This window comes from Equus caballus, chromosome 20 (assembly GCF_041296265.1).
Source record: "Equus caballus isolate H_3958 breed thoroughbred chromosome 20, TB-T2T, whole genome shotgun sequence".
NCBI lineage: Eukaryota > Metazoa > Chordata > Mammalia > Perissodactyla > Equidae > Equus > Equus caballus.
Window position 1 is genome coordinate 28,761,230 of NC_091703.1, and position 7,582 is coordinate 28,768,811.

The 7,582-nt window shown below is 43.5% G+C and overlaps 1 long non-coding RNA gene across 1 annotated transcript; it reads left to right on the forward strand.

Annotated features, from left to right (window-relative positions):
* The first annotated feature begins 5 nt into the window (after positions 1-5).
* Positions 6-7,318, forward strand: LOC138919697 (uncharacterized). Its single transcript, XR_011430104.1, has 3 exons — positions 6-193; positions 1,533-1,604; positions 6,957-7,318. It is a non-coding gene; the product is annotated as an uncharacterized lncRNA (long non-coding RNA).
* The last annotated feature ends 264 nt before the right edge of the window (positions 7,319-7,582 follow it).

Genomic DNA, 7,582 nt, shown 5'->3' on the forward strand with positions numbered 1-7,582 from the left:
GGAGGGGAGGAGCCAGAGGGAAGGGGAAGGGAAACTGGAGCCCAGCGTTGTTGTCTGTTGATCACTGGGGATTAAGGAATTCTGTGGGTTTGCCGTCTGCTTCGGTTGCCACGGTTATGGAGGTGGCACGAGAAACTCCTTCCAGTCAAATCGCGAACAAAAGTCTCGTTAAAAGATAATTTTCCCAATAAAGGTACGATCATGACTTTCAGACAAATATAAAAAGGAACCTCTTTTACAAGATTTTACTTTACTGATTAATGGGGTAACCGATGAGGTGGTCCTACCAGTTCACAGGAGAATGCAAAGAATGGGTGTCATTTATACATCAGGAATACTGAAAAGAATGCGTAAATAAGGTCAAAACTGGCTTTTCAGTAGCGGGGAGGGGGGCCCAAGGGAGCTGGGAAGGGGGAAAATGTCCCATCACGGGACAGAATTAATTTGCATGTGTATAGACACGAATTATTTTCTATTGCTGTCAGTTACCTACAATTTACAGAGTTGTAAAATAGCTCCCCTAGAACCAGAATCAGGTGACACAGAAGGGTATGCTGTAATTTTCCCATGAAGTGCAAATTTTCCCAGCAATCCTTTTCTTTTTCAGGGAAATTCTGCCGTCTCTGAGTACAAACACAAGGGCTAAACTCAGAAGTTAAACACACCTTTAAAAGCTCACCATTGCTCAAAGCCAAGGGCGCTGGTCTGCTGCTTCTGATCATCTTCCCTTAGAGTGAGAAGTTCTTAACATGTGGGTACACAGATCCCTGCAAAAATGTGATAAAAGATCTGGACACACTCCCCAGAAGCTTGTGCACACACACATGCATTTACACTCAATTTCAGGCTTTGGGCCGAGGATGAATCTCTTCTCCAGTAGCTCTGGTGTCTCTCTTCTCCCTCTTAACTGGGAAGGTTGTCTTCGTTAAGTACCATCCTCCCCGTGCTGCTCATTCATTCATTCTCACTCCTACCCTCTTCAGGAGCTGCAGCCTCTCCTGTATGAAGGCAACACATGGGGCCTCAGCTTAGATTAGGGGAGAGGAGGAGATAATGTGTAACTGGATATACGTTAACCTGTATTCCTTAAAGTCATGCACAAGGCACTCCATGCCTGCCTCCCCCGACACACACCTCATCTCTTCTCACTCCAGGCCTTGTTCACTGGGCTCCAACCATGAGGAACCATGCAGCTCTTCAGAACCCTCCAAGCACAAGCCCAGAACAAGCATTTACAGTGTCTCTTCCCTATGCCCATAAAGCTCTTCCCCCAGATATTTAGCCAGGTCTCTCATCTCCTTCAGTCTCTCTCCTCTTTAAGAGTGTCTATTATTATTATTATGTCATTATTATTATGAATTATGTCATCTTATCCTTGAGGGCTTTCCTGAACACTCTATTTGACAGACAACACCCTCCCTCAGAAAAACATACACATCCTCCCCTTTTTCTGGCTTTGTGCTTTTCTTTATAGCAGTTAGTTCCTTCTGACATACCATAAGTTTTACTTTTATTTTCTGTCCTCTTACCAGATTAGAGACCTCAAACAGATGCCTGGTGTATCTACAATGCCTGAAACCATGCAGGCACCTACTAGATGCTCAGTAAGTATTTATCAGTTGAACAAATGAATGAATTTGCGCCTCTTATCTTGGTGTTGTATGATGTCGTTAGGGCAGGCTGCCCCAAGATGTACCACTCATGTATGCGCATTATGTTGAGCTGAAGACAATAAAAGCTCAGAAGACTCAGGAAGAGCATCCGACCTCCCCCCAAAAACTACCTAAAAGAATTTAACATAGAAGGCCTGTTCCAGGAAGGAGCTCATACCATATGATGGCTATAGTATAATGTAATATAGATGTGATAAAAAGACACTAACAAACCCGTTTTTGGGCCCAGAAAAACCTGTTTAACAAACATTTGCATTCCATCTCCATGTAAATTGGCTTCCCCTCTGAAATTCCAAATCACTAGCCCCAATATCATCTTTGTCTGTAGCTGAAGATATTTAAACAAGCACCCTTAGCCAGATGGCTGAGTTACTCAGTTTCCCCTGGGTTTCTCCCATGTATACATGCTATTAAACTTCGTTTGATTTTCTCCTGCTAACCTGCCTCTTTAATTATTTGACCAGCCATAAGAACCTTAAGGAAAAGTTGGGGGGGGGGGTACTCCCACTTCCCCAACAGTACATATAGTACACCCTTGAGGGGCACAATGTTGATTGACTCCTCAGCATTCATCTTTTGCCTCTTCAAATTAACAATACAAAGCTCCAACCTCAAGATCTTCCAATTAGTTTGAACCAGTGGTTCTCAAACTTCAGCATACATCAGAATCCCCTAGAGGGCTTGTTATGTTACCATGAAAGGGGGTCTTCTTCAGCACAAGACAAGCCAACAGTTGAGAGGCAAGGTGGTAGGAGAGAAAGGGTTTTTATTATAGCTTGCCAACAAGGAGGAAGATGGGGGACTAACTCAGAGCCACCTTAAGGGGGTCCACAGATCTTGAAGCAGTTATATAGGCCAGTGGGTTATAGGGGAGGGGGATAGGAATGTTGACCCTCTGGTTTTGCAGACTGGGAGTGGCCACACCAGATCTTTCAGTTGTCCTGGATATTAGCATAGAATCTCTGTCTGGGGGTCATCACATTACCAGGGAACTCAAAAGAACAAAGTGATCACCTTATTGCAGCTGGGAGGGGCCATGAAATCTAAAGAGCATGTATATCTCCTGGAGGGTGCCAATCCAGTTGGGTTAGTTAGTCAGAGGTCACTCAAAGTTACAATATGGTCTCTTTTCTATAATGTGGCTTCCCTTATGTCAACCTTGTGTTGAGCTGGTATCAGTTACACACAGATTGCTGGGCCACAAACTCTAGAGTTTCTAATTCAGTAAGTTGGGGTAGGGCCCAAGAATTTGCATTTGTAACAAATTCTCAGGTCATACCACACTTAAAGAACCATAATCAGGGCACTGCCATACCCTGTTGGCAGTAATTGCTTCAGAAATCCAGGCTTAACCTACTCGATGCAGGGCTTCCCCCGGCTGTATTGTCTTTGGTCCAAATGGGCACATACTCATGTCGACCTACTCACCTTGAAGATAAGGACTTCTACTGAAGAACTGAAAGAGATTTCCTTTTTCTTCTACTGGACGTGAGCCATGATGCAGGTGTAGGGGTGGAAAACTTTTCCCTTCTTCCCTTCTAGGTTCTTTGGCTGGTCTAATAAGCAAATTGACGTAAGACAGATTAACAGGAGAAAAACTAATTTCTTATATGTGGGAGCCCCATAAAGATATAAGACTCAAAGAAATGACCAAAGCAGGCAGCTTTTATATCTTTTAGACAATAGAAACAATACATTTGTGAAGATTGACAAGACAAAGAGTTTGGGCTTGGGGTAGTAAATTAACGAAGTAACAAGGTGCGTTTATACAACCTTCTCGGCCCTAAATTCCCTGCTTCTGGTGATAAGGATGCCTTCTACTCTTCCGGTACAAAGGAGGGTATCTTTCACATGGGAGATTTATTTCCTGCTTTCAGGGGGAGAAAGGAGTGTGAGAATGTCCTTCTTGTACTGGCTATTTCTTAATTAACTTTAATTCGAAATGATTGTAGAAGAGGAAAAATTTTCTTTCTACCCTTCTAGGTTCTGTTGCTGGTCTAACAGTAAAAATGACATGAGACAGAGTAAAAGGAGTGTCCTTATTCCACTGGCTGTTTCTCAAATACCTTTAATTAAAAATAATCCATATGGGGCCAGCCCAGTGGTGCAGCAGTTAAGTGTGCACGTTCCGCTTCGGCCGCCCGGGGTCCGCTGGTTCGGATCCCAGGTGCAGACATGGCACCGCTGGGCAAGCCATGTTATGGCAGGCCTCCTGCATATAAAGTGGAGGAAGATGGGCACGGATGTTAGCTCAGGGCCAGCCTTCCTCAGCAAAAAGAGGAAGATTGGCAGCAGATGTTAGGTCAGGGCTAATCTTCCTCAAAAAAAAAAAAAATCCATATGCCAAACTGGCATATTTTGGGTTGGCATAGTCTGCTCCTCTTCAGTCATCCCCACAGACTTGAGAAGAGGATATCTGGAAACTGGAATTATTCTTGACTCCTCTCTTTCTCTCATAGGCCATGTCTAATCTTTCAGCAGTGTCAGCTCTCCGTTCAAAATGTACCCCAAATCTCACCACTGCTCACCATCTGTATCATTACCGCCCTGGTCCATGCCACCAGCATCTCTTACCTAAATTATTGCAATACTCTCCTGACTTCTCTCCCTGCTTCTGCCCTGTTTGTATTATAATCTGTCATGTCCCTGCTCTATTCATAACTTCCAGTGGCACCCTCTCACCCACTGTGAAAGACAAATCCTACAGTGGCCCATCCTACCTGAAGGGGAGGAAAAAGCTTTCCCTCTACCCTCTTATGTTCAGTAACTGGGACAATATGACCCTGATGTCCAGGAAAGGGAACTTACCTTCAGGAGTATTAATACGGGCATTACTGATACTGGAGGGCACAGGAGGGGAAGTATGCATCTTTATCTTCAAAGATGGAATTAAACTGACAAAAGACATTAACAGGAGAAAAGGCACACAGATTTTATTTTTAATTTTATGTGCACAGGTGCTCCACAGAAAATAAGTGAAAAAGCCAAGGAAGTAGCTAGACATGGAAGCTGATATATCATTTCAAAAGGGGTGAAAAATGGTGGAGAAATAACTTGACAAACGAAAGAGAGGTTTGGGCTTGTAGGAGTGATAAATTGTGGAAAGGAAATATATGGGGAAATTAACAGAAGATAAAGGTTGTTTTAGTAACGTTTGTTTGTGCAGACTCATCTTGGTGCTGACTTTCCATCTTCTTCATGGCCATAAAATTCCCCCAGAGTAGAGCTTTATGGCAGTCCTCATTTCTCAGATTTTTCTGCTTTTAGTCAGCTAAGGGAAACTCCAAGGTTTCTTTCTGCATCTGTTGATTCTCCATTGCCTTCAGCACAAAATAATCCATATACTAAAGTGGCGTATTTTGAGGTGGCATATTCTGATTCCCTTTGACATGAGATTTTCACATATTGAGGTATATGAGGTAGCTATTCTGGTTCAAAACTGATTTGGCTCGAACTAAAAAGCCTGACTATGACCTATCAAACATACATTGTACATCTGCTTTAACCATTAAAGTAAAGAATGCATTAAACATTATCTCAAAGTAAAGAATGCCCTCTTTGAAGATAAGGATGCATACTTCCCCTCCTATGCCCACCAGTGTCAGTAATGCCCGTATTAATACTCCTGAAGGTAAGTTCCCTTTCCTGGACATCAGGGTCATATTGACCTGCTAGTTTGCAGCTGAATACCTCTGTGAAACTTTGATGAATATGTATCCTTGGAGTGTTTAATGTATGTTCTTTGTTCTAAAGAGGTATAAAACTGTACTGAAAACCATGCTTCTCCAGAATGCTTTCTTCCTTTGTGAAGACTCCCTTCCTGGGTTATAGTCCTCAGCCTGGCTCAAGTCAAGGTCACCTTACCTCTCTTATCTATAGAATGGTTATTGATTATTTTGCATCAACATCTTCATACCTCTACCTCTAGTCTGCCTCCTACTCTTCTCTCCCTTGCTCACTTCACTAAGGCACACCAGCCTCCCTGCTGTCATACCTGTAGAGGGGCGGAAATAATTTTCCATCTATCCTTCTAGGTTCTTGGCTGAGACACCCCTGTAATAAAAAGACAGACTAACAGGAGAAAAGCAAACAGAAGTTTAATAACATGTATACCTCCTGTATACAGGGGAGAGACCCAGGAAAACTGAGTAAGTCCCAGAAGTGACTCAAGCCACCACCTTAAATACCATCTGCAGCTAACGACAAAAGAAAGATGTTGGAGGGGGAATGGGAATCTAGTTATGGGAGATTTTCAGGCAAAGCACAATAAAGAAGGATAAGGTTGTTATGCAGATTTATGTTGGTGCCTTCTCCATTGATAAGACTTTCCAGAGATTTTTGTCATTCTCCTGTTCATGGGACAGAGTGGGAGACACTCTTACAAATGGAGATTTATCTTATAAATGTAAATTTCTCTTACGAAAGAGTAACTTCTACTCCGTGAGGGTGAAAGAGGAGCTTTTCCTGTTCCCAACCCTGCTCTGCCTCTTTCTCTTTCCCAGAGGCATCCAGGCAGTGGAAACCAGGTTTGCAAAAATGTGGAGGAAATAATTTTGCTGTCTGTTGGATGCTGAATAGGAAGTTCCCTTGGGAGAGAGAAAAGTGTGCTCAAAGGTGGAAGACAGTGAATTTACAGGTGTGGGGGAGGCTCATCTTGATGCAGGCTCAGCAAGCCGAGGAGTCAAAAGGAAGATTTCTTGGATTCTCAAGGTCTGGTAGTGGTGCTCCTTTATTCAGAGAGTAGCAGGGAGTAACATGGGGACAGGATCCATGGGCAGTGAAGAGCTGCAATGAGTTGAGGGTTGGGCTAAATTTATAAGGCATAGGTATGCAAGTTGTTTCTTTAGAAGACAAAGGAAAGATCATGTAAAAAATTCTTTAAAATGGGATCAGTGCAGGTGGGGTCTGGTTATCAGGGGTCCTATAACTTTGGATAAGAATCAGATCAGATCAGGTCAGGACATCCTATGCTTCCCAGGAGGATGACATAGATCAGTATATAGGACAGGATGCCTTGGGCTTTTCTCCCTGGGGCAGGCTTGGTCTTCATTAATCTGAGGAGGTAAGCTTGAAACCGGCAAATAACCGTTGATGATTAAGTAGCTAGGAACTGAAGTTTTTTTCCTTTTTGCAATTACTGATTATAGCTTTTAGCTGTTTAATCTGCCCATTGTTAACTGTGTTGTTTAGGAATATGCTATCTGACTCCCACTAGGCTCCTTTGGATAACATCTTCCTGGAGCCTGGGTCACCATGGTAATGGATGTATGACCTGTTTTTCAGGAATTAGAACTGCTTGTCCACTTCAGGCCAGGCGAGACCACCAACTCATCAACTGGGCCCACACAGAGGTCTGATAGTTGGCCTTTTGACGTCAACAGGCTAAAAACTCCACCCTCAGATCATGCTAACGCCACCATTTTGTGAGCATGTGCCCTCTGAAGAGGCCTGGAGTCTGACTACGCTTGCTCAGATCATCAGTTACCTCACCTCTCACCTCCAATCACCTACCTCCACATTTCAGACCACCTTGTCCCCATCCCATAAATATCCCTGAGTCCCTGTTTTCGGGGAAGTGAATGTGAGGCTCATGCTCTCGCTTCCTCATGTGGCTGCCATGTGAGTAAATCCTCTCTCTGCTGCAATCTCGTCATCTCAGTGTTTGGCTTTCTGGGAGGTGGGCAAAAATGAACCTGGTTCAGTAACAAGCTGATGGACAAGGAGAAAATTTCTAAGAAGTGAAAATCCCAGAGGTCAGGGAATGTGCATGTTTAGTCCCAGGACCCCTGGGCGGTGGTGAGATTCAAATCCTTGTCCCTGTGAGAGGATTTCAATCTAAAATGGAGCCAGAGGATATGCAATGGAGAATTTCATGCATACACTTTCAGAGGAAGGAAATTTAAGAATGG